This window comes from Mus caroli, chromosome 7 (genome assembly GCF_900094665.2).
Source record: "Mus caroli chromosome 7, CAROLI_EIJ_v1.1, whole genome shotgun sequence".
In the NCBI taxonomy this organism is placed as follows: domain Eukaryota; kingdom Metazoa; phylum Chordata; class Mammalia; order Rodentia; family Muridae; genus Mus; species Mus caroli.
The window spans coordinates 15,620,397-15,648,122 of NC_034576.1; the positions used below are offsets into that span (position 1 = coordinate 15,620,397).

Genomic DNA, 27,726 nt, shown 5'->3' on the forward strand with positions numbered 1-27,726 from the left:
AAAAAAAAAAAAAAAAAAAAAAAAACTAAAATCTTGGCTTCTTTATCCTACTGGCTATATTGCAAAAAACTGACAGGTGATAATGAAGTGTACACACTACTGCATGGCTTATGTTACAAAAAGCCCAAGCTGTCAAGCACAGGCCTATGATACCAACTACTTAGAAAGCTGAGGCAGGAGGATGAGAAGTTGGAAGCCCTTCTTAAGCTACAGAATAAATTCAAGGCCATATCAGAGCATTCATAGAGACTCTATTTCAAAACAAAAAGCAATCAAACAAATCAATGGGATGACTCTATTGTCTAATGGCATAGCAACTGCCTAGCTTATGTAAGGTCTTGGGCTCAATCCCTTGGTACATAAAATAAGTCCAGGTGCTAATTCAAACTTGAAAATGCAGACAGAGGTGGGGTTCAAACTTGAAAATGCAGACAGAGGTGGGGGGATAAGGGGACAGACATAAGAGTATACATTCCAAAGTATGCTGGTAACACAAGCCACTGGCATTCTAGCAGCATCACAAATACCATAGTTCTTTCCCAAACCCAAGAAACAAACATTTCAAGGAGGTATTAGAGAAATGAATAAGCAACAGACTCTAACTTTGCTAAAAGATGCTGAGATTAAATGTGAAAAACAAACCAAAACCAAAGCCTAACAGCCAGGCATAATTATCTATGCCTGTAAGTCCAACACTTGATAGGCAAAAGCAAAAGATCAGGAATTCAAGAGTAGCCTCAGCTACAGAGTGAGTTTGAGACCAGCCTAGGTTATATAAAATGCTGGTTAAACATACCCGTACACACCCACACACAAAGGAAACTACATTAAAAAGTCCAATTAGAACCTGGCGTGGTGGTGCACGCCTTTAATCCCAGCACTTGGGAGGCAGAGGCAGGCGGATTTCTGAGTTCGAGGACAGCCTGGTCTACAAAGTGAGTTCCAGGACAGCCAGGGCTATACAGAGAAACCTGTCTCGATAAACCAAACCAAAAAAAAAAAGTTCAATTAGGCACCCACAACAAAATAGGAGGGAAGATAAAACTGAAATTAGCTGATGGTTATTCTGGAAATCGTTAACAAGTAGCTGTGCTACAAATCAAGGTAACACACCAAAAAGCCATACCAAGCACCTTCAGTGCAGATCAAATTGTCAACCCATAACAACAAAATAAGTCCTTACCTGCCCCTGAACCCTTCAGCTATGTGCCACCTATTCACATTGCCTCAGCTTCCTCATCTGAGAAACAGGAGCAAAGACAGTATCAAGTTCACAAGGATATGTGTTGTGAACATGGTGCATGGCAGACAGGTAGGGCATAGTGCTGGCTGTTATTATTATAGTCATCTATATACAGCTTGGAGGATCTAGTTTCATCCCAGGAGAGAGGGATGTTGTGCAGACTGCTGTATTAGGAGGGGATTTTGTGAAGTCTTCTTCATCCTAACAGATAATGTCCAACCATGTCCTGTGGGCTCTAAGCCAGCAGACAAGAGAGCATGTGCAGGACTCGGGCATCCAGGTAGTTGCTAGAGCCAATTTCCCCAGCCACAATGCTTCACCCTTCCCTAGCTCACATGATATGCTGGGTTCAATCCCAATCCACAAGGAAACAACAACAACAAAAGGAACCAGTCTCGATTAAGCACTCATATACCAGGCACTTTACTAATTAACACTAACAACAGGAACAAACAAACCCCTGTCTTCAGAAGGGAAAGCCAGGTCAGACATGGCAGACATGCCTTTAGTCCCAGCATTTGGAAGCAGAGGCAGAGGCCGGTAGATCTTTAGGAGTTTGAGAGCTACCTGATCTAAATTGTGAGTTCCAGGACAGCCAAGACTACATAGAGACCCTGCTCTTAAATAAAAAGAGAATAAAAAAAAAAAAAAAAAAAAGGAGGGAGGGAGGGAAAGAAAGAAAGAAAGAAAGAAAGAAAGACAGACAGAAAGGAAGGAAGAAAGAAAGAAGCTAACAAACAAAGGCAGAAGAGCCAGACATGGCAGATTACAACTGTAATCTTAGCACGTGGGAGGGCAGACAAGGATTACTTTGAGCTTCAAGCAAACCCGCACTGTAGGGTAAGATTATCCATAGACTATAAAAGGAACTGAGAGTAAAGCTCAGGTGATGCAGTGTTTGCCTAGCATGCAGGAAGCCCTGCAATTGATTTCCAGCACAGTGTAGATCTTCGTATAATGCATAACTATAATCTCCTACTCAAGGTAGAGGAAGGAATATCAAAGGTTCAAGATCATCCTCTGCTATATGGCCAGTTCAATACCATCCTAGACCATCTGAGACCCTGTCTCAAAGCAAGCAAGCAAGCAAGCAAACAAACAAACATTCCACTCCTCAGAGTTTTACTGGATGGCAAATGACACAGTCAAGTTTTCTCCCTAGCACTAACTGGGTGCACACTAGTAATGTACTTGTCTAATGGAATAACAGGAAGCTGTAAGAAACAAAAACAAACACCACTCTGTGTTAATATGAAATGATCTCTCAAGACATTAACAAGAAAGATACAGACACAAACCACAGAATGACAATATTCATGCAAAAGCAGAGGGCAACATATCTAAGCCTCTGGTAAAACATGGATGCCCCCAAGGAAAGGAACAGGGCAGCTGGGAAATAGCACGGAGTGTTTTATGACTACTGACATGGAACTCCATGAACATGTCATCGTACTGAAACAAGGGACATGTACTGAACCACCACTAAAATTTGTGACCAGGGCTGAGAAAATTCAAACATTGGAGATCTTAAAACATGGACCCCTGCTGGGCAGTGGTGGCGCATGCCTTTAATCCCAGCACTTGGGAGGCAGAGGCAGGCAGATTTCTGAGTTTGAGGCCAAGCCTGGTCTACAGACTTGAGTTCCAGGACAGCCAGGGCTACACAGAGAAACCCTGTCTCCAAAAAACCAAAAACAAAACAACAACAAAAACAAACAAACAAAGGACCCCTGAGATAAGCAAAGAATTCACCAAGCAGAAGAACTGAGAGGGGCACTTTAGAAAGAAGAGCCAGCTCATCAGACACTAGCAGAGAAAGAACACTGTTCTTGAGCCCTGGTGGCTCCCCTTGGATGAGGACAGGCATTTAGCTGGGCAAGTATAAGTTAGGGATGGCAGGGAAGAGCAGGGCAGGGCAAACTACTAAGGGTTCTGCAGATCGCACAAAAGCCTTAAGGGTTCTTCTGGTGTTTGAAGACTTATTTTTATTGTATGTACACCACATGCATGCAGTGCCTATAGAGGGCAACAAAACCTCTGGAACTTGCAAGATCATTGGGGCCCCTGCAAAAGCAGCAAGCGCTCTTTACCTCTGCTCTGAACCATCCTCTTTAGCCCCAAACCCTGAGAAATTTAAACCATGGGAAAACAAGTATCAAAGTGTTTCCCTGTGACCCCAATGGCTTACAGTGAGACTAAAAGTGGAAAAGACACAAGATATAGGATTCCTTGGAATTATGCAAGCACAGTGCACTTCACACATGACATCCAATCAATACTTACTCTTTTGGAAACTGTAATCCCTATTAAGTGAGTGCTTCTATATGCAATTACTTTTCATCTACTGCCCACACTCCTCATAAACACTGTTAGTTTACTAATAGTAATAAGCTGTTTTGTCTGTTTTGTTTAAGGTGACATGGAGGGACACTGTCAAGAATCTAAATTTTGTAAGTACCTGACTGCATATTCCTGCTGCTGTCATATAAAGGAAGACTTTAAAGCATACACCTCCTTATATACATGCAAGTCCATCAACTTTCTTGGGAAATACTATTTCTAGTCTGACCCTTGAGCCTTCTTTCTCCCTCAGCCCCTTCCTGAACAAAATACAGGGAGCTGTGTTTAGTAACCTTTCCTACCACCATTCTCTCAATTGGTCCTTAAGAGGCAACTCCAGGCATCACACCACCAACAATGGCATTTGGTGAGCGACCATGACCTAGGCAGGCATTCACTCTTTCAGGCTTCCTAAACTCACTATTAGAGCCTGAATTTGCACCGAGACCCTACGAGTAGTCACCTGGGCAGTCTGGTCTGATTTGCTCTGCTCTGCTCTGCTCTTCCCAGGAGGTAGCTGAGTCACCTCACCAGAAGTCTGTCTTGCCTAAGGGGAGAGGGAAAGGACTGGGCCTCACAGCCTGCTGAGAGAGAAAGTGGCTGAGGCCTGGCCTAGGGCTGGAAGGTCTGACAAATAGTAACAACTGATACTTCCCCAGTGACCTAGAGTTAACGTCTCCAAACTTAAGATACTTGCTGATAAGACCCTAAAAGTCACTGTGACCTGGGGGCAGAGACGGCAGAGGCAAAGACTAAGAGATAACAAGCTCAGCAGCAGTCAGCTCCACTTGCAGCCTGGGGCAACCTAATGTTTATCTGGACATTCCTAGAGTGTCTCTCCTCTCCACAAGCTCAAGGGTTTCCCAACTTTACAGAGTTCTCATCACTCTACATTTAGTCCATGATGATAAAAGACTAAGCAGGCAGAATCAGTATTGAGCCCATTTTATATACAACTCACAATAAAAATAACCAGCCCCATCTCATAAGGTTGGTAAAAAAGCAACTGAAAACAGCAGAGAAAATGTTCCTTCTCCCTGGACAGTTTGCGGAATCCCAATACTCTAATAAGGACCAAAGTACTTAAGACTGCATCCTCTCCAGGTTTTTCGTCAAGACCTTAAAAGGAAAATGGGATGGCACAACAACGATGGCAGGGTCTCTTATAGCCCAGGCTGGCCTCAAAACTCAAATGCCTGATTTTTATACATTAAAACTGAGGGTGTTGTGTTTGTTGGGTGAATATTAAGTGAGTTAATTCTCCAGACTACTTCCCACACATTTTTGGGAGACAGGATCTCATGCAAACAAGGCTGGTTTTGAATTCTAATTCTGCGTGCCATGTATTGAGATTAGAGGTAGACATCATCATGCCCAACACTCACCATTTTTAGTTAACAAACACTGAATTCAAGATTATCTGTCAGGCCTGCTCTAGAAATAATAAGGCAACAAGCTGCAGGTATGAACCTTGAGGCCCTGGGCTCTTCTTGTCTTGGGACCAAAACAAACTGGCAGAGCTGCCCAAAATCTTTTATTTGTTTTTTCTTATTTAAATTATTTTTTGAAATGGGGTCTCACTTCCTAGTGGTCCACCTGCCTCTGTCAGTATTGAAGTGAAGGTATACAACACCACACCTACCCCTTTTTCTTTTAATTTAAAATAGAAACTGTATAGTCCAGGCTAACCTCAACTCAAGACCCCCAGCCTCCTGAATGCAAAGATTAAAAGCATGCCTCCACTCCCAGCCCCAAACTTTGCGCAGGTGATCATCAACCAGGTCTTCTGGAACTAGCCCTCAACTAGTGGCCAATAAAAATGCATGCTGAGCATAGGGTGTTCTGTTAAATAGCTACAATAAAAGCCAATGCGGTATACATAAGTTCCAAGTTATTTAGTCCCTGTGTGCTGGGAATGAAAATCAGACCTGTGCATAGACAAGTGCTCTACCACTCAGCTACACACTGGCCCAAATTAGTCCTTATTCAAGAGAAACATGAACCCAACCAGCTTCCTAAAAAAAATTCTTTTTTCTCAGATGAAATCTGTCTTAGCCCCAGTCAATGCATTCTTGCATTGAAATGTTTAGTCACACATAATTCTTTAAGATAAGATCAGGAAGAAAGAATCAGGCCACTGGCCTCTCAAATCTGTACTTTTTGGTACAGAAACAGTGTGCTCCTTGTGTTACCTGTAAGGGAAGAGGGGCCTTTGTTCCTCAGTGGCCTACATACTCGGCAAGAAGGACGCTCAATTTGTGTAACTGGCACCCTTAACTTCTCATCACCCAAACAGTGACTGAATGAGGAGGTAAAAGAATAAACAAAACTTCTGTTCTCTATCCATGAGATACAAAGAACCAGCCTGCTCTCTTCTGCTTAGCAGTTCCTAACTGTGAAAATTATTTGAATAGATGGAACTAAAGAGATTAGATATTAAGTGAAACTATGTAATTCCTTTTTTTTTTTTTTTTTTTTTTGGAAACAGAGTCTCCAGCTCAGGCAGGCCTGAGCTCCCAAGCTTGTTGAGGATGAACCAGAACTCAAGATCCATCCATTTCCACCTCCCTAGAGCTTTTTAAATTACTTAACTCTTTAAACACATGTTGGCCCATAAGAGATGACACAGGTCAGGTATGGTGACACATTCCTGTAATCCCAACACTTCGGAGGCTGAGGCAGGAGGATCTCCGGTTCAAAGTAAGTCTAGAGCATCTAGTGAGACCCTTGTCTCTTCACTGTACTAACCACCACTAAAGCACCTTAAAATGTGAAAAAGACATAATTAACCTCATGACTATTCCTGACTCTGACCTGTGACTCTTTCTCCTTGAACCAAGAACACACTAGGGATTTATTGGGCAGAACTATGCTCCAACTGCCAGCTACCAGTCACTCTAGCTTTCTTCATCTCTGGGAGAGATCACTTTGTATGGAACACTCTGGAAAGGGAAAGGCAGACCAAAGAAGCTTTCTGCACAGGATGGTTGGCCAGGTAGCCTTAGGCCAGTCCCACACTCATATGCCTCAGTTCCCCAACTAGAAGCTAGAAATAATCCCCACTTGGGAGGGTGACTGTGAGGAAAGAGGAGTACTTACTTGGCAGGCACTGGTACAAAGTAAGCAGTGGCTGTTGTTAATAATTAATTCGATTATTCTATGAGAAGCAGTGTCTGCCCTGGAGGGACTACAGTCCAAAAGATCTCCTTAATTTGTTTTTCAGCATAATTTTTCTTTCAATTTTATAGAGAAAAACATATGGTACACTGACTTAACATTTTCTAAGATCAGGAATTAAAAAAAAAAAAAAGCTGAATTTGGTGGCACATGACTTTAAACCCAGCAATAGGAGGCAGAAGCAAGCAGATCTCTGAGTTCAAGGCCAGCCTGATCTACAAAGTGAGTTCCAGAACAGATGGAACTACACAGAGAAACCCATCTCAACTCCCACTCTCTGGGGAAAAAAAATGCACTCCAAAATGCTGTCTGTCTATCAGTCACCACACATGCATAGTGGTATGAATGCACAGCAAACCCCCATTGTTAAAATAATAATTCAAAAAAACTATAGAGAGAGAATATATAGTAAATGGGGCTGGAGAGATGATTTAGTAGCTAAGAGCACTGGCAGTTCTTCTAGAGGGTACAGTTTCAGTTCCCAGCACCAACATAGCAGCTTATAACCATCTTTAGACCAGGCAGGCATGGGTACACAGATAGATCAGCTGGGTTTTAATCCCAGCAGAACTGATGGCAGAGGCAGACAGGCAGATAGAGCTCTGTGAGTTTAAGCCCAGACTTACGGACACATCAAGTTCCAGGCTAGACAGATTTAACTGAAACCCTGCCTTTATTAAGGGAATTTGCTGACCTTGCTCATGAACCAGATTCAGTTCCCAGCACCCATATATTGGCTCACAAACATCTGTAACTCCAGTTTCAGATCCAATGCCCTCTTTGGACTTCCTTGGGCATTAGGCATGCATGTGGTGCACAGACATATATGAAGTTAAAACACTCATACACATAAATCTTTAGAACACACACAATTTACAATTCAGGAAAAAGTGGTCCTTAACCCAAATTCTACAACAAAGATAGCTCAAATAGCGCTTCAGAGTGTTCTCCCTTCCACTCCTTCCCACATATGTCTTAACTAGATTCACCCTGTATATAGTTCTACATCCTGCCCCCCACACACACACACACTCTTGATTTTATATGCACTTTCTCATGCCAAGTATCTTGAAAAACATACTTTTAAACTTTTTCATAAGTAATAATTCCCCTGAGGTTAAACATTTAGATTTTCATCTTTTAAATATGTAACCATGATACTCAACATGTTCATACAGGATCATGGTTTGCATCTTTGCTTAGCCTATACTGATATGCAAACAACCTAGTGTGGTGGCACATGCTAGTAATCCCAAAATTCAGGGGGCTGAAGTGGGAGGCATCTGGACTGACAGGCTAGCCAAGCTACATACTGACGTCCTTCCCTCAAAAGTAATAGGATGGTAGTGGCGGCAGCAGTAGTGCACACCTTTAATCCTAAAACTGGGGAGGCAGAGGCAGGTGGATTTCTGAGTTGAAGGCCAGTCTGGTATATAGAGTGAGTTCTAGGACAGCCAGGGCTACACAGAGAATCTGACTCAAAAAACAAAACAAAACAAAACCCAATTACTTAGTTAATTAATTAAACAGTTAACTATATATACATCCATGACTACACAACTCTTAAAATTGTGCCAGAGTGGCTGGCATAATGACACACACCTTTAAATCCCAGCATCCAGGAGGCCAATACAGAAGGGAAGGGTCATTGTGTGCTCAAAGTTACCAAATTCTTCCAAAGTATGTTTCAAGTTAGCCAGGACTACAGTGAGACCCTAACTTAAAAAACTCTGTGTGTGTGTGGGGGGGGGGGGGCGTGTACACATACATACATGTATACATGAATATATATATATATATGACATATATATTATACATACACATATCAATTTATATACTATTTATTTGTGCTAGTAGTTAAGAGCACTTGCTACTCTTGCAGAAGTCCTGGGTATAGATTCCAGTACCCATATTAGAGGCTTATATATATCCTTTTATACCTCTAGTTCTGGAGAACCAACCAAATACCACTGTCCTCCAGTCATCAGGCTGTGGAGCACATACAGGTACTCTCTCAAACCCACCATCCAAAAAAGTAGCAATAACAACAACAACTTAAAAAGATCTGTGCACAAGAGAGTATTTCCTCTTATCAACACACCACAAATCCAAAAGCAACTACTGCCATTTTCCAGTTTTAGTGACTTAATACTGGGCACACACCAACAGCTGGGGATCACTCCTGTAGCAATCAGAAACCTTCCTCCCTTTTTCATTTTTCAGAAAGGCTTTTAATCTTCATTCAATTGACCAATCAGAGGGAGACATTTCTTAGAGCCCAGCCACATTAAAAAGATACATCTCACGCCTTTAATCCCAGCACTCAGGAGGCAGAGGCAGGGGGATTTCTGAGTTCAAGGCCAGCCTGGTCTACAAAGTGAGTTCCAGGACAGTCAGGATTATACAGAGAAACCCTGTCTCGAAAAAAAAACCAGGGGCTGGTGAGATGGCTCAGTGGGTAAGAGCACCCGACTGCTCTTCCGAAGGTCCAGAGTTCAAATCCCAGCAACCACATGGTGGCTCACAACCANCCCTCTTCTGGAGTGTCTGAAGACAGCTACAGTGTACTTACATATAATAAATAAATCTTAAAAAAAAAAAAAATTAAAAAAAAAAACAAAAACAAAAAACCAGGGTTTCAAGCCATGGAGAAAGTGATCACCAAGAGCAGAGTCCACAGCTTCCTATGCTACCTTAATAGGCATTTCTATAGAATAAAGGAAGTGGTGTCACTCTCCAGCATCAGGGCCCTGTCCCACCCCACCCCAGGTGGTCCTCTTGCTCTGAGCCATTCTGCTGAAGAAACAGATTTCAAGACTCCAATAATCTTGTGTTAGTGCAGCACCAACTTTCATTTGTATACAATCAATTTGCTACTGAACAGAGAGGCCTCTTTAATTATCTATGGCAATCAACAGTGATCATTTTCTTTTGTCTCACACCTAACATAGGCTTCAAGAAATAAATCCATGATTTTGACCTTTCATTTAAATGCAGATAGGAAAACGTTCAATGCAACTACACATGTACTTTTTTTTTCCTTAATTTTCATTTTCTGTGTATGGGAGTTTTGCCTGCATGTATGTTTGTGCACCATGTGTGCCTGGTGCCCACTGAGGCCAGAAGAGGGCATTGAATCCCTGGAACTGAGTTATAGATGGTTGTGTGTTACCATGTGGATGCTGGTAATAGAACCCAGGTCCTCTGCAAGAATATATTCTTAAATCAATCTTCTGTATGTGGGAAGGCTATACATTAGCTACAGCTAGCTAATATACTCTAACCCCAACCCTGTTTACCAACTGCAACTCAGAGTTACTAAATAATTATAGTGATCTGGGCTAGCAAGATGGCCCAGTGGATGATAGAACTTGCTGCCAAATCTGACAACCTGAGTTTGACTAAGTTCAACCCCCAAGTCCCACATGGTAGAAAAAAAGAACTGACTCTCATAAGTTGTCCCCTGACTTCCATATATGTACCATGGCTCAGTATGTACACAGTGCATACACTTGTGTACACACAAATAAATGAACAAATGTAGTAATTATACTCAGCAATGAAACAAAACTAAAGAGCAGTGTTTTCTATCCAAACATCTGCATTTCTATGTACTTTTTAATGTTTTATATTAGCTGACCGCTGTGCTAGAAATGGAACCCAGGACCAGATGCATGCCAGACGCCTACACACCCAATCTCATAATTCTTATTTTTTAGTAGTAAGACAACAAATTATGGCAATAGTCTCTCTATACATTTCCAGTTGCCTAAGAATATTCTCAAGAGAACATTTTGGTCGAGGCTGTGAGTCAGTGATGGCGCTCATGCCCAGTAGCATGTGTCCCTGGTTCCTCCGCAGCACGGAAGACTCACTCAAGAGGGACTTTACCTTTTGTCTCCTAAAAACCATGGAGAGAGGCAGTCAATACTTGGCCAAACATTTGTACCTTCTTTCTGTTAGACAAACTTTTACCTAATTTTGTGAAATCTGGATTTGACAAATCTGGAACAGAAATGCCCAAATTTCTCAACAGGAGCCATCTGATATAATCCCTTCATTCTGCAACAACTTTCCCAAATCACATAGCTGATAAGTCATGATAGGAGTTTACTCAACATTGTTTTCTAGTTGGTTTGGTTTGGTTTGGGGTGGGGGGGTGTTTTTGAGACAGGATCTCTTGTAGCCCAGGCTGGCCTTGAACTCAGTAAGTAGTAGGATTTCCCTGAACATCATCTCCTCCTCCCTCCACTTCTCAGGCACCAAGATTACTAGTGTGTGCCACTATGCTTGGCTTTGTCAATATTTCTTTACTGCATGGGAAGTTTTCTGTCAATGGCTCAATTTCACTACAGTTGCTGGGAAGAGGGCAGCCCCAAGGAAGAGAACACACAAAAGCCACAACTCCTGCAGAGTCCATAACACAGAAGCACTCCATTCATAAGGTAAGGTGAAGGAGTTAGGCAAGTTGGCTATTTCCAGCAAAAACAAATATTACATTCTTGTAATGATGCTTCATGGCTGAACAGACCCAGTTCTCCTCTTAAGCTCAGTGGTGTTCAATATCAGAATGTCAATAAATGAAAGTCACATTGACAGGGGCCCATTTATTTTCAAGAATTCTTTGTAAAGTCTGATAAAATATTGTATTAAAAGTTAAATAGAAATAAACTTTTGGGAAGATGAACATGAATGATTTGTTTGCACTTCTTAATACCAGCAATTTAAGTACTATTCAGACCATTGCTATTTGAGAGCCTAGGTCAACAATGACTCAGCTTGAAAAATTCCCTACCATTTTATAAAAGAGGTGTAAGCTGAATTATGTAGCTAGTACAATCTGGAGACACCCCCCCCCCATGTTATAAACTAATTTCCATATGAATGGCTTAGAAAGTGGTAGTATTTACTTTCCATTGAAAAAAAGTATCCACAAAGGTAAGCCCAGGAAAAGCCCTATCTCAATTCTGTTTTAGGACGTGACAAGGACAAGAGGGGGATCCTAGCACAGACCCAGGTACTGAGCACTAGGCCACAGCTCTTCCAACACAGTCTGTTCTACTGAATAGAGTCTACCATCAGGGTTGGACTTCAGTCTTCAGACAGGGATATCCAGCCCAGTGGAAAAGCAAGCTATCCCCAATCCTAATTAATTAGGATATGGCCTTGACAGAAGGCAGGCCCTGCTCTTGTGTCTAATGATCTCGAAGCAGAAGCCTGCCATGTGACCCCAGGAAAGCCTTTTACTTTCCCACCTGCAAAGACTGCACTGATATTCTAGACTAGACTACAAAACTCCAGGGCCCAACATGTTATTTCTGCTAGTCACCTTCCATATACAGGCAAATAATCTTTGGGGTTTGTGAGAGGTAGATAATTTAAATAAGTGAAGTAAATGATTGATCAAAAGTCACATGGATTGGATAAATTACACCAGATGTGATAGTGGATACCTGCAATTCAAGAATTTTGGAGACAGAAGCAGAGAGATGACTCAAAAGCTACCCTCAGGTATATATCCAGATAGAGGCCTGCCTGGGCTTTGTGAGAGCCTGTCTCGAAAAAATAAAAGTAAATGAACAAACGACACTGTTTAGATTGCCTGGTAGCAAATGACAGTCCTACAAAATCACAACAGCCTGCAAGAGGATCAACACCTTTCAAGAGACCGCATCAGACCAAGGTTGGCAAAGCAATCTAGCTTAGTCCCTACTACCTTGCCCACGTCTAGCTATAATGATCTAATCTGCTGTATTGTCTCAGGAAGACTGTCCACATACACAGGCATGAGGCTACAACCTGGCACTAACTATGCAACCTGCACACTTCCCAACTGTCCTTTTCCAAAAGTCACTCACTATTCCAGCCAGATACCTTCACCCATCCGTCTGGTATGAAGAATGAGAGTTTCTGACTTATTTGTCCTGAGGCATCATCAAGCCAATTAAAAAAAGAAGGCGATGGGCAAGGAAAAGGAGACATGAGCACAAAGAAAGGTTAGTTTTAAAGGGGGAAGGGGAGGCTAAGAAAGGACTCTTACTGGGCTAGTTCTAAAAATCTAGACAGGCTAAGAGCCCTTAAAGACATGCTAGTGCACTGAAAAGTCATCTGCTGCCATCACTTGCTTCACACTCCGCCCCAACTGGCAAAGGAACTGTTCCATAAGGCCAAGGCTACCACCTCACATTTCTGTAGCACCCAATTCCATCACGAAAGCAAATGTCAATTCTGGGAGTGGAGCCTTCACTACCATCAGAGAAATCTGGCGGTCCTGAAACATTAGTTCCCAGCTTAGAAGGAAAAACAACTCTTTGTTCTTTCTGTCACTCCTTTTCCTATTATGTGAACTCAGTTTTGATGCAGAACTTTTGAGGCTGCCAGTGTCAGGAAGACTCTGGAAACACACGTTGTAGTGGTGTCAAGCACACAGTTGTTCCTGTTCTTAAGTAGGTGTCAGCTCCAAATAAGAATGAAAAATAAGACAACTATTTGTACTGACTTGGAGAACACAAACTCTAAAATAAATACTGGAAATTGTGACATGAGACCAAAGAAACACCATTAGAAACAAACCAAAGTGTCACACAGCATCAAAATCCCCACTGTTCTTCTCAAAGCTTAAAGTCCTATAGCTCAGTGGCAGAATAAGCCTAGCAACAATGTTCAAGACACCAACTTCCAACCACACAACACAGAACTGAAAGAAAAGAAACAGGACCACAACCCAGAAAACCTACAGTCCTATAAAGCTAGGAGAGGCACACAGATCCATTACGCACACTCCCCCCATGTTCTTGTATACAAATACCCTAACATTGGATGAGTCAATGATCTAATTCTGTAGCTGACAGAGAAGATTTTTTATTTCGAATGTGTTCACACAGAACTATTTCTAAGCAGGTGCTGAAATAAACAGTCTGATCATAGCTCAGTTAAGAAAGAAAGTCCTTCCAGTAAATGTGCCTTCACAGCTGAATAGCTTAATATGCAATTGCCCGAGGCCATAAGGAAGAAAACCACGATAACAACAATAACAACAACAACAACAAAAGGCTTTTGATTTAGATTTACTCAAGAAATAGAATAAACCTACAATACACCAAAGGTCCTCCCCTCCCAAGGTAAAGAACGATATGATCAGATAGCTCTTTTGTAAAAAGCTACCTCTACTTCTGGATTAATTTCCTGAACCCCCCACCACAAAATCATTAAAGGAACTTGAGAAACACAGGGTTAGAAAAGGTAAGAAGCCGGGCGTGGTGGCGCACGCCTTTAATCCCAGCACTCGGGAGGCAGAGGCAGGTAGATTTCTGAGTTCGAGGCCAGCCTGGTCTACAAAGTGAGTTCCAGGAAAACCCGGGGCAAAAAAAAAAACCCCGTTCCAAAAAAACAAAAAAAAAAAAAAAAAAAATAGAAAAGGTAAGAAAAGCACAGTTCACAGACAACAATCCCAAATATACTTCTATCAGCCAGTTCTTGGCAGCCCTCTCCAACTCTACCCAACCAGGCCCCTTATAAAGTCTGGGGGCTGTCAGAACTCACCACTGGTTCCCTGCACAGGCACACTGGGTTCCTATGGCTGGGAGTGCCGGCTATACTAGAGGGCAGAAATCTGAGTGACACTTGGCACTCTTCCTTTCAACAACAACCACAAAATGCTTTCCAAACCCAGCCTATCACCATTTTGAAGACCAGGAAGCTAAAGCCTGCCAGGGGGCATAGGTGCAAAAGGAAGAAACCCACTGGGTCTAACCCAACCCCCAAAGGTCACAGCATTAACCAAAGGCTAGGCGAGAAGGCAAGGCTACAGCTTCTGAAGACTAGAGCCTGTAAACACCAAATGTGGCCTCAGCAACCCCTGGGACATGCAAAACTTGAGAACTCATATTTCCTTGGCCTGGAGTAAAACAAGAATATGATTTTTCAGCTGATGAAAAACCAAAAACCAAAAATAAACAAAAAAATACATACTCATGAATGCTTCTGGGGGTAGGTTAGGGGCGTACTGGTGTGTGGTGTGGAGGTGGAAGAGTGTAGAGCCTACAACTGTCTACAACTGCTCAAAGAGGCAAGGAGGAAAGTGAGAAGAATAAAGAGTCAGGAGCAGCTGCAGTCCCCTTTCCCAAGGGCACAAAGCTGTGAGGCCCAGAGAGGGAGCAAAGAGAACATAAATGGGGCAATAGATGAATCCTATCCACCATCACTAATCTCGATGAGAGTCAGAAAAATGGGGAGTCACTCCCAGACTGAAGAGAGCTGCAACCAATCAATCCCTACCTCTGTAACAGATCTCAGGAGGACTTTTGAGGATAAAATTCAAAACACTCAGGACTCAACAGAGAATCTGCAGCCTGGATCAGTGCCTAGAGTACCTCGGCTCAGTCTACCCTGGCAAATGCTGAGAGTTGCATAGGACAGGGGTGTCCTCAATGGAGAACTTGGTGGTGGTGGATGGGAAACTCTGAGAAGCAGGTGTGATATGAGTTAAGTCTTAGAAAGGGAGCCTGACAGGGTTGAGGAAAAAGGCAGAAAGCCACGAGGGAGAAAGGCAAGAAGCAAAAGAGGAAAGGAACTGAGAGATGGGTATCAAAAGAAAATGAACATCTAAACGAGAATTTGTAGGCTCCAAGAAAGGGGAGACGGGGATAATAAGAAAGGAATGATACCTTCAGGTTAGAACTAAGGAAAAGGACTTAAAAGGAGGCAGAGGCAGAACAAGACAGGATCGGCGAATGAAGAAAAAAAAAAAATCCAGTGAAAGGCTGAATGGGGGATGGAGGACTTAGAATTAAGAAGGACCAAACATTGAACAAGGAGACTGGTGTTGAAGATGATCAGTTTGATAGGGACAGCAACAGTAAAGTTCAAGACAATTCAAAACTATGTAGACAAATGGACAGCTCCAAAAGGGAGGAAAGAACACAAAATAAAGAGAATGAAGGGGAATAGCCGGTAGAAGGGCAGAATGGGCAGCGTGTGAAGGGTCAGGGTCAGAGTCATCTAAAGTGCAGAGAAACACCAGGAGCAAGGAAGATATAGGCAGCAAGTCCTAGGTGTAGATGAACTTACTGGCGATGGGTTTGTGTGAATGAAGCAGAGCAGAGGGGCATTGAAATAAAGGTGGGAAAGAGAGGAAACAACGAGAATAGAGGTGCAGAGAGTACAACTGAGTAGAGTCAGGGTTAGGGCAGAGGTCTGCTAAAGGAAATGGCAAAAATGAGACACCCTAAGGGACAGAAGAGGGGGTAAAAAGAAGAGGCAAAAAGCCAGGCACCACAGGGGAGTGCATGCAAGATCAGAGCGCCTGCACAGGGGCAGAGTTGGCAGGCAGAAGGGTCTGGAAAAGAGGACAGGGTCTGAATGGCAAAATGGGAGCAAGCACTGAGAAGGGAAGGAAGCGAGCAAGGCGCATCAGAATCTGAGAACCGTAGGAGAAGCAGCCTAGGGACATCCTAGGAGGTGCAGAAGGTTCAGTGTTGCGGCCCGGCAAAACGTGGGGCAGTTGGGCCCAAATACAAGGAGGAATTATGTCCAAAGTCAAGACCGGGAGGGCAGCAGAGCAGTGCCTGTATCAACAGACCAATACGGATCTCCACGGAGGTGGAACCGCAGGTCCTAAAGGGACAGCTCCTGGGGATGCAAGATGTTCTACGCCAGGGATAATAACAGTAAATAGGCCAAAGAAGGAGAATGGGGATTTCCTCCCAAAAGTGATGCTAGCAGGAAACAGGTAAGGTAGAAGGGCCACGGATATCCAAAGTGAGCGTCAGAGGGGATACAGAGGGGTCAATGAGGAGGTAGGCTGTCCCAGGAGCACAGGCGACTCCAGGAGGTGGCGAAGTAGGAATGACTGGGGGTCGGGGTGGGGGGAGGAAGTGGGAAAGAAGACGGCTCAGAATTGGGAGTCGGGTATCTCGAGTGGAGGCTGAGAGACACCGAGATCCTTCACCGGGTTTGGTGGGGCGTGTGTGGAGGCAGACGCCGGGATTGCAGGGCTGCGGGGACACTAGCGAATAGGAAGGGCAAGGCGGGCCGCGCGGGCCGGGCCCGGGCATGCAGCGGCCGGGACGCGGGGACCGCGGGGCGCTGGGGGGGCGCTCCCTCCCCTCCCCCTCCGGCTCCTCCATTGTTCGCGGGCTCCGGGCCCCACGGTCCCCGCCTTTCCCCCCACCCTTGGATCCCGCAGCGGGGCGGCGCCCGGCGCCTCGCCCGTCCCCACATTCCCCTCCGCCAGCTACGAGACACTTACCAGTCTCGGGGGCGCCCTCAGCGCGGCACCGGCCTCCGCGATCCCGGCCGCAGCCACGGCGGGCCCGGCGCCATGTTCCCCTAGCGACTCGTTCCTGAGGCGGCTGAGGCGGCGGTGGCGGCTCCGGCGGCGGGGGGCCGGGCGGACCCTCCCTCGCGGGCTCCCTCCTCCGCCTCCTCCACCTCCTCCTCCCGCCGCGCCGCGGCTCTCCCTCGGGGCGGGGGGCGGGGAGGGGAAGGGGGGAGGGGCGGGAACCAGGGGGAGGGCGGACCAGCCTCGCTCGCTCGCTCGTTCCCTCCCTCCCGCGCAATGGCGGCGGCGGCAGCGGCAGCAGCGGCGGCGTTGTCGCCTCCTTCCTGCGGCCGCCGCGGCCGTGCGCGTACTGGAGACCCTCTCGCAAGTGCGCGTGCGTTTCTGAGGGGCGAGAGGCGCTGGGGCTGGGGTTGGGAAGTGGATAACGGCCCTGTGGGCCGAGCGCACCGCGAGGACCGTAGGCCGGGAGGACAGGCACGCGCCGACACCGAGGGCGCGAGTGCGCGTGCGCGCCTGAGGAAAACGCCGCTACCCCAGCGGCTGCGGCGCCAGATTCACACAGCGCGAGGACGGACACCCGCGAACTGGCACAGGAGGGCGCGGGGTGGGCTGAGTGCGCGTGCGCAGAGACGGCTGCAGCCTGCGAAGCCACCGAAGGGAGGGAGGAGCCCGCAAGGGGGGCGCGCACGGCGTCGCGCGTTCCAGGCCGCAGTACCCGCCGCCCCTCCCCACACCTCGCAGGCTCCAGGAGAAAGCCAGCTCTGAGAGGCTTGGCCCGGCTCGTGAGGGCGGGGACTTAGGGCTCCATCCCGCTCGCGCGGGACCTCACTAACCAATGGAAGGCAGAGGGAGGTGGGTTCGCCTCCTGGAGCCGCAGCTTCGGGATAACGGAGGGGGGGGGGATAGACGTAACGTGGGGTGGAGAGGCGGGGCTGTGAAGGAGGGAGCGTACCCAGCGAGGGAGCCGATTGGGCGAGGGAAGGGGGCGTGGTCCTTCACAGCCCAATCCAGGCTCGCCGTTGGCCAGCCCTAAAGAGTGGGCGGGGACAGGGGGCACGTGCTCTTTCCCGGGCGCTGAAGAAAAACCTGTGGGCCAGGCGCGTTGATACAAGTTACTGGTGATTTCACCCAGTGCTTGGTCCCGGGCAGAGGAAGGACAGGGCCCTGCATTGCAGCCCTAGTCTCCCAAGTCAGCATCGGGCAAATGACAGCAAACCACATGTCACTTTGGGTGCTTGCAGGGGGGAATGGTGATGTGAGAGGGCTCCCCTCTAACTCTGTATTCCTCTGGGAGCCCTCCGGAAGGATGGATTGTGAAAGACAGGCTTTCCCGGCGCCTCACAGAGTGTGGAATGCCTGAAGGAAGCACGTGTTTCCGATCCAGCCTTGCACTTCTTTCCAGGCTTTTCATCTGTAAAGTGGGATAACAATACTGAACTCCAAAGGGTCACTTGGAGAATCGAATGAGGTATAATAGGCCCTATGGCCACGATTCATGGTGGGAATCCTCGAACTACTAGAACCCAGTAAAATATGGGCGATCTCCCTTATACATTAATATCTATAATAGCTGATGGATTACTCTTAGCAGAGGATTACCCACACTAATAGAAAAACTAAGCCGGGCGTGGTGGCGCACTCCTTTAGTCCCAGCACTCAGGAGGCAGAGGCAGGCGGATTTCTGAGTTCGAGGCCAGCCTGGTCTACAAAGTGAGCTCCAGGACAGCCAGAGCTACACAGAGAAACCCTGTCTTGAAAAACCAAAAAAAAAAAAAAAAAAAAAGAAAAAGAAAAACTATGACTATATGTTACGCTGTAATAAGAGAAATGTGGATGTAACCTCTTAAAGCTCCCTCCTAGCCACCGGTAACTGAAACATCAGAAAGCAACAGGGAAGTTAAGGAGAACGACTGAGTCTCTAAATGAGGGTGGGGTGTAAAGGAAGGACCTACATGCAGTGAGTACTCAGTAAGCATTGCTAAATAAAATTACATGTGCTCGACCAAATCCAGCAACCAGAACCTCATGAAGTCAAAAAGGTCATGCTGTAGGTGATATTCCTGGAGTCTGCTTTAAGGTGGTCAAGGCAGCCAGTATGTCTCTTTTGGCTCTCTACAAAGGCAAGAAGGAAAAATCAATATCATAAAATTTTACAATGGAAACACAGTAATGAATTTTCATATTCTGAAAAAAAATTTACATGTGCTCAAATTTTAAAACACCCCAACCAATGAAGCCTCTCATTAAAGTTTGTTAGGAGGATAGGGTCTCGTGGTGTGGGCTGAGGACAGAAGTCATTGGTAGAACGCTTGCATAAATACACAAGGCATTCGGTTCCATCCTAAGCACAGAGTGTCTGGAGTAAACTAAAGTTAATTTTGTTTTCTGTTTTTTTTTTTTTTTTTGGTTTTTGAGACAGGGTTTCTCTGTGTAGCCCTGGCTGTCCTGGCACTCACTTTGTAGACCAGGCTGGCCTCGAACTCAGAAANCCGCCTGCCTCTGCCTCCCGAGTGCTGGGATTAAAGGCGTGCGCCACCACGCCCGGCTCTGTTTTCTGTTTTTTGAGACAGGGTTTCTCTATGTAGCCCTGGCTGTCCTGGAACTTGCTTTGTAGGCCAGGCTGGCCTTGAACTCACAGAGATCTGCCTCTCCCTTCCAAGTGTTAGGATTAAAGGCATTTGCCACTGTGCCTGGCTAAAGATAATTTCCATTGACATTTTTCTCACTAGCTATCCTGGCTGCCCTGGAATTTACTATGGAGCTTAGACTGGAATTGAATGTGTGACTATCCTCTGCCTCTGCTTCCTGAGTGTTGGAAAAGAATGATGTTGGAGTTGCACAAAAGAACACAAGAACAAAGTAAAAATAACTCAACCAGACACTTTATCATTATTACTATTATTATTGGTTTGCAAACTCAGTGCTTGCAGGGAAGTGTAAAGATGGATCAGAGGTTAAGACCACTGGCAGTTCTTCAAAGACTCAGGTTATATTCCAGCTCACAACTGCCTGAAATTCCAGTTCCAGGGAAACTGATGCCCTCTTCTGGTCTCCCCAGAAACTGCACAGACATGCGAGCAAAAACACCCATGCCCGTAAAAATAAATTTCTAGAAAAATGTGTCTGTGTGTACGTATCAAAACCCAAACTCAACTATTGAACATACATGGCTGAGATGACTTTTTGTCTTTTATTATTGATGGAGGTAGCGACTTTGTCTTATCCCATTGATGGGAACTCGGATTCTCAATTTGACACGATTGGCTGGCTAATCAACTAGGTAAAGGGAAAGAGGAAAATTTAAGAAAAATGGACCTTTGTTGGACTAACTCTTTTGGATAGAAAAGGAATCCCATTCTCACATGAGTGCATGTATTACCACAACAGAGTCCAGAAAAGCAGAGTCCAAGGCAGAGAAATGACGTGGTGCTTAAGAGTACCGATGCCCTTCCAAAGGACCCGAGTTCGATATCTAGCACCCACGTGGTGGCTCACAATCATCTGTAACTACAGTTCCAGAGGCTCTGATGCCCTCTTTTAGCCTCCACTGGCACCAAGCACAAATGTGGTACACAGATATATAGGCAGGTAAACCCCTCATTCACATAAAATAAAAACAAAACCCTACCAAATCCACTCTTGAGAAATATGTGAACAGACAGTATCTCACTTTGACCTCGGGTTTTTCCTTTTTGAAGTCTGCCACCTTTTCTTCTCGGGTTGAAGTCACTCTCTAAGAATAGCCTGATCCTGGAGCTTTACAGATGAGAACACTGGGCAAGGGTTGTAGCTCAGCTCCTAGAGTGCCTATCTAGCCTGTCCTGGGTTCAGTCACCAGCACCACATAAATGGGGTGTGATGACACACAGTTGGAATCCTGTGATAACAGCCCTTTGGAGGTAGAGGCAGGAGGATAGAAAGATCAAGATCAACCTTGGCTACATTGTTAGCTCCGAGCCAGCACAGGCTACATGGACTCTGGTTCGACCAATAATAATAGCAAGAACAACAAGAAAAAGCCAAATATAAGTAGATGTTAATGAGTAATTAAATAGGAAACAATACAGAGAAACCCTGTCTCGAAAAAACAAACAACCAACTAGAAAAAAACAAAAAAAAAACAAACAAACAAAAAAAAACAACCTTAAATAGGAAACAAAAAGAATAGCTGGCCTTCAGTCTAATGGTAGTCAAAAAGGAAAGTCCTTGTCGGCTCACTCTTGTGGTTTCAGATGTCTCTCAAGCTGGGTCAAGGAGCTGGCCCCTCTAGTATCCCAAAGAACCTGGGTGTCATAGAGAGGGGGCGGGGAGGAGAGACAGGAGGATTTGCCCGTCTCTGCCTCCAGAGTTCTAGAATAAAAGGCATGTGCCACCGCAGCCTGGCTAATCCTCTCTCTTAATTCTTTCCTATCGCTTAAGAGCGCAGAAACTAGCACTCCCACAATCACCATAGATGTCACCAACAGGTCTAAGCACAAGGGAGAGGGCTCAGGAAGTGTTTTGTTGTTGTTGTTGGGTGAAGGCACCATCCGGCAAGGCCTTCCCAGCTCTGCAATTCTTTCCAGGACTTAAGTAGGCGAATGGTAGCTGAGTAAGCCAACGACAGGAAGCAGGCTTCCCTTGGGGCAGCCACCCCCGCGCACCCGGCCCCCCTTCGCTCCAGGATAAACAAACATCCGACTAAACAATTAGCTGACAGAGACAAGAGCGGGCTGCCGGGTTGGATCTCTATCAAGATTTCCCATGCATAGCCCTGGAGGCCCGAATAGCTGGAGGTCACTTCCACCAGAATGCTAGGAACCAAACGCGGCTTCAGGTCTGCACGCGAATTGCAGAAATGGATGGTGGCGGCGGGGGGATTGACACGACCACAAAAGTTTTGCATAAAAATTGGCGATGCTCGGGCATATTCAGTCCCTATTCCGGAGAATTAGAGAGAGGGTCGGAACCAGGGCTGAGCGTGACCAAGAGGTCGATGATCCTACAGCGCCGTCTACCAGCGGAGCCGAGAAAGCCGGTTCTCGCTAAGGCTGCGGGAGAATACTGCAGCCTATGATGAGGAAGGGACAAGAAGCCAGGGGTGCTCGCAATCACAGCAGAATCACAGCTCTCCAGGAAGGACTCAAGACATCTAGTGTACAGTACGCCAAATTTTGTTGGCAGGATTCACGATGAACCTATTTCTATAAATTTGTAAAATTAGCCGGGCATGGCATAATCCCACCACTTAAGAGGGAGAGGCAGAAGGACTGGGAGAATTCGCGGCCAGATTGATCTGTGACGTGCGTTATAGGATAGCCTGGGTACTCAAAGGCAGCACAGGCAACACAGAGAAATCCTACCTCAGAAAGCAAAAGAGAGCAGGGAAAATGAAATAAATTTAATGTAAATTTGAGTAAAGCACAGATCTCAGCTTGTTTGCCTGTTTGCTTTTGGTGCGCGACAGGTAAAAGGCAAGCTCTCTACCACTGAGAGAGGTGGGTTTTTTTTTTCCCCCGAGGCAGAATTTCACCAAGTTGTTTAGGCTGGTCAGTCTATATAGTTCTTTCAGGCTTGAATTTTCAGTCTTCCTGCTTCAGCCTCTGCTGACGCTGGAGTTAACAGGTTTTGGCCACCCGGCTTTATTTTGTTTGAGATGGAGTATTTTGTAGCAAAGGCTACCTCAGATTCACTATGCAGCCAACACTGGCCTTCAGCTCCTGATCCTCCTGCCTTAATCTCTCAAGTAGTGGGATTATGGGTGTCCATGTCCAGCCATCCTAGCCTGTAAATAACGGAACAGTGTGAGACCATCTCTCAGATGCCTCTTAAGACTGCCTCCTTCCTCTCCCTCCTCTCCACAGTCAATGAAAACTCTTATGCTAATCACCTCGTCCATTACCATGGATTCATTTTGCCTGTTTTAGTACAGTGCTTGGGTTTTGTTGCTGTGAAGCCTCAACATGACCATGGCAACTCTTATAAAAACTTTGTTTGTTTGTTTGTTTGTTTAAGACAGGGTTTCATTGTGTACCTCTGGCTATCCTAGAACTCATTCCATAGATCAGACTGGCCTTGAATTCAGAAATCCTCCTGCCTTTGCCTGTTGGAATTTAAGGTGTGTGCCATCATCGTCCAACATAAAGAAGAAAACGTTTAATTGGGGCTGGCTTACAGGTCAGAAGTGTAGCCCATGGCCATCATGGTGGGAAACGTGAGGACGTGCAGGCAGACGCGATGCTGGAGAGTTTTACATCTGCATCAACAGGCAGCAGGGAGAGAGAAACAGTGGGTCCAGTTTGGGCTTTTAGGGACCTCTAAGCCCAGCCCCAGTGACACACCAACTCCAATAAGGCCACACCTCCTCCAACAAGGCCACACCTCCTAGTAGTGCTATTCCCTTTGGGTTTATGGGGGGCATTTTCATTCAAACCACCACAAGTACTAAATGTAAATGGAATCCGCCTGTAAATACTCTCACACGTAACTCTGTTGTATAACAGTTTCCTCAGAGTTTGAAACATTTCATTCTGAATGGAAACAAAATAGCTTCAGGAAGTCCCTGAAACTGACCTGATTCACTAGGTCCCTCTCTCCCAGAGTACTAAAAGAAAACTCAGAGAGACCAGCTGTCTAGGAGAGGCAGAATCCAGCAGAGGTGCTTAGAAGAGGTTTAGACCAATGTATTGAGCGGCCTGCAGGTTGTACAGTGTACTCTAGAGTCTCAGCTTTTGTGACCTGTCACCCATGCTGGGGTGGGCTTTGATGATGAATTTCTGCTCCTGAAAGTAACTTTTCACCTATAGTCCTGTAAGTAATTTCAATAAAATTCATGGCTCACTAAGTTGGACCTTGGTATATCTGTACTTTGGTCTGTCATGGATCCCTATTTGGGGTGGATAGATATGTGTGTTGCCTCTCCCCAGGAAATGTTTTGTCATACAAATTCAGCCTTCTGAGTCTTAAGTGTTTGTGAGATCCAACCCTGATACTCTGAGTTAGAATAGAACACTGGTTCTCAAGGTCATGCTGCCATATTCTTGTTAAGAGTGTAACAGCTCATCTTTGCCAGATATAAAAATAAAGCCTATAATTCCAGCAGATAGGAGACTGAGGCAGGATTAAGAGAGTCTTCAGGCCAGGGGTTAGAGATATGTCTCCTTGGTCTCAGAGCACTTGTTGCTTTTGGCAGAGGACCTGAGTTCAGTCCTCAGTGTCCGGCTGCATGCCTGCCTGGCTGCTGGGATGCCAATGGTGCTCCAGGGAGACAGGATGCATGGAATACAAGGATCTCTAGCCAGGCCAGAATGAAAGGTTCTGAGGCGCTCTGGAATGACCTGAATGGCCAAAGAAGTACAGCTTTCCGAGGGGAAACCTAGGCAGAGCAGGCAGCCAGCTCTGTTTCATTACTGTGGCAGCCTCAGTGCTAGTGGCAGCTGTAGCAACGAGCTGCTGTGGACAGCCAGAAGCTGGAGCCAGAGCCACTAAGCCACTAAAACAGCAAACAGCAGCCAGTGGAGCAAGCCTGGCCTGCTGAGTGGAGCTGAGGTCCAGCAATGGATGCTTTGGGAGAGAAAACTCTTACCTAGAGTGTTACAGCTCAGTAAAACAGCCACCCTCGGGTGATTCTGGTGAAATAACTTATGCACTTTATTCCATGTTGATAGGGACCATGTTATAAATAAGCATTTGGGGATAGAGTGGGATCCAGGAGTAGATCCCTTGGCTCAGTCTGAGGCGTTGGGAATGCTTTATTTGCATGGGGAAGGACTTCAGGTGTTGTCCCTAAGTAACTGATTGTCAAGGCTCTCTCGATGGGGTGTGGTGGTTTCAGGACAGATAGTGAGAGACCAAATCTTTCAAGTTCAGACTCCATTTTAGAGAACCTGACCTAAGTTTAAACTCAGGCAAACTAACAGGCCGGTACCTAGCATTAGTTTTCAAGTTACCCCCAACAACCTGAGCTTAGCTTGAGTCTCTAGGCTAACTCCCAACAAGATCAGCATCTCCAGGTTATTTCCTCAACGAACCTGCACCCCCAGGTTACAAGCCTGCCCCCTGGCTAATGACCAAGAAAGCAGAGGAAAGCAGAGGAAAGCAGAAATTAAGTTTATCATATGACTCCCAGCACCAGCCAATTATGTTAAAGGCCACAGTAACTTCCCAATTAGATGCTTACACACTTACCTCACAGCCCCACCCCAGCACTTGCTACTTACTATAAAACCTTGTCCGAGCCGGGCGTGGTGGCGCACGCCTTTAATCCCAGCACTCGGGAGGCAGAGGCAGGCGGATTTCTGAGTTCGAGGCCAGCCTGGTCTACAAAGTGAGTTCCAGGACAGCCAGAGCTATACAGCGAAACCCTGTCTCAAAAAAAAAAAAAAAAAAACCTTGTCCGGATAGATGTTTGGAGCTCCTCATCACCAAAACCCGTCCTCCATGACAGCAGTGCACCGAGGGGCCGGAGCTAGCTCAAATGAAGTAAGAAGCCCTACGGTGATTCCATCAGATCGGCTCTCATCTGTTCTTTGGGGATCACGTACATTTCCCTGGCACTACAGTAGCACCTGGCCAGTAGCTGGTTCCAAAGCATGCCATTTTCAATTATGAGATTTACCGGGGATTTTGAACCTGCACCAACTTTACCAGTTCTTCTGTCTGGTGGCACAGACCACTTGCCCCACACCCCAGCACTTACATGGTGGCTTATAACCATCCCTAACTCCAATTCCAGGGGATCCAATACCCTCCTCTGGCCAGGACTGTACATGGTGCACATACGTACGTACATGCAAGCAAAAGACGCATGCACTTAAATCCTTGACAGAAGAGAGATCTATGTTAGCTCATTCTATGCAATGAGATGCTATTACAAAAAACAATAAAACATCGATGGATAAGTTAATGAATGAAGTTACTGTTCAAAGAGCGAGTTTGATACATCTTCCCAAGGGAGTTTTACAGAGTGGGTGTTCCAACTGACTTCTTTCAAGGTAAGTGTCATTGAAGACTTTTAGGGCTGGGGACCTAACTTTCTTGATAGAATGCTCGCCTACCATGCCTGAAGTCCTGGTGGGCCACACCTCTAATCTTGACCCTTAGGAGTTACAGGCAGGAAGGTCAAAAGTTCAAACTCATCCTTCACTACACATATTGAGTTCCAGTCAGCCTGGGGTACATGAGACCCTGTTGAGAACAAAAGGGGTGGGGGAGGGGAGGGAAGCAAGGGAGGAGGAAAGGGGAAATTTCACTTGCTCCAGAATTTCTCAAACACTTCCTATTGGCCATTGCCCCCTTTTTTTTATTTTATGTGTTTGGGTGTTTTGCCTAACGTATGTCTGTGCACCGTGTATATGCCTGCTGTCAAGAGGGGCCAGAAGGGTGTGTTGGATCCTCTGGAACTAGAGCTGCCACAGGGGTACTGGGAATTGAACCCCAGGTTCTCTGGAAGACCAGTCAATGTTCCCAACCACTGAGCCATCTCTCCAGACCCCAAAGTCAACCTGAACAGCTTTGTTACTTTGTTAGACAAGGTCTTTTGCTGGTCTGGAACTCTCACCAAGTAGACAGACTAGACCAGCAGCAGGCCAGTCTTCCATGGCTAATCTTGGTTGTAAACCTCAATTGAGCAATGCCTCTATCAGATTGACCTGTGGCCAAGTCTGCAGGGCATTATCTTGATTGCTAATTGATGTGGGAGGGCTCAGCCACTGCAGGTGGTGTCACTCCAGATGGGGTTGGGGGATGGGGGCGGAGACTAAGCTATATAAGGAACCTAGCCTTCTGGGAGCCTGGAAGCAACCTAGTAGGCAGCATTCTTCAAAGGTCTCTGCTTTAGTTCCTCTGTCCAGGCTCTAGCCTTGAGGCCCTCCTTGGCCTCCTTTTAACAGTCGACCTGTAAGCAGAATTACCCCTTTCCTCCCCAACTTGTTTTTTTTAAATTATTAGATATTTTCTTAATTTACATTTCAAAAGTTATCCCCTTTCCTAGTTTCCTCTCTGAAAATCCCCTATTCCCTCCCCCTTCCCCCTGCTCCCCAACTCACCTACTCCCACTTCCTGGCCCTGGCTTTGCCCTATACTGGGGCATAGAATCTTCCACAAGACCAAGGGCCTCTCCTCCCAGTGATGGCCGACTAGGCCATCCTCTGCTATATATGCAACTAGAGACACAATCTCTGGGGGTACTGGTTAGTTCATATTGTTGTTTCACCTATAGGGTTGCAGACCCCTTCAGCTCCTTGGGTACTTTATCTAGCTCCTCCATTGGGTACCCTGTGTTCCATCCAATAGATGACTGTGAGCATCCACTTCTGTATTTGCCAGGTACTGGCATAGCCTCACAGGAGACAGCTATATCAGGCTCCTGTCAGCAAAATCTTAAAAATATGGAACACTTCACGAATTTGCATGTCATCCTTGCTCAGGGGCCATGCTAATCTTCTCTGTATCGTTCCAATTTTAGTATATGTGCTGCTGAAGCAGCACCCCAACTTGCTTTTAGCTGGTAATTTTGTTGTTTTTTCACAGCAACAGAAGCCAATTAGGATAGAAATTGGTATCAGAGGATAGGCATTGCTGTAGGCAGACCTGACCATGTGCTGTTTATGCTTTAGAATGTTTTTCAGGGGAAAGGGGGAGGATTTTCAAGCTCTGGGCTGGAAAAGCCACTGCATGCTCAGAGCTCAATGAGCTGTTGTGGGGA

The 27,726-nt window shown here is 45.8% G+C and overlaps 1 protein-coding gene and 1 non-coding gene across 2 annotated transcripts in view; both read right to left on the bottom strand.

Moving 5' to 3' along the window:
- Arhgap35 (Rho GTPase activating protein 35) overlaps positions 1–17,734 on the bottom strand; it is a 119,470-nt gene extending 101,736 nt beyond the window's left edge. The window contains exon 1 of the mRNA XM_021166185.2: positions 17,010–17,734. The gene's annotated coding sequence lies outside the window, so the exon portion shown is untranslated. The remainder of the gene's footprint in view (positions 1–17,009) is intronic.
- Positions 17,735–27,403: 9,669 nt separating this feature from the next.
- LOC115031692 lies at positions 27,404–27,509 on the bottom strand. The gene has a single exon (XR_003837351.1). It is a non-coding gene; the product is annotated as a U6 spliceosomal RNA (small nuclear RNA).
- Between the last annotated feature and the right edge of the window lie 217 nt (positions 27,510–27,726).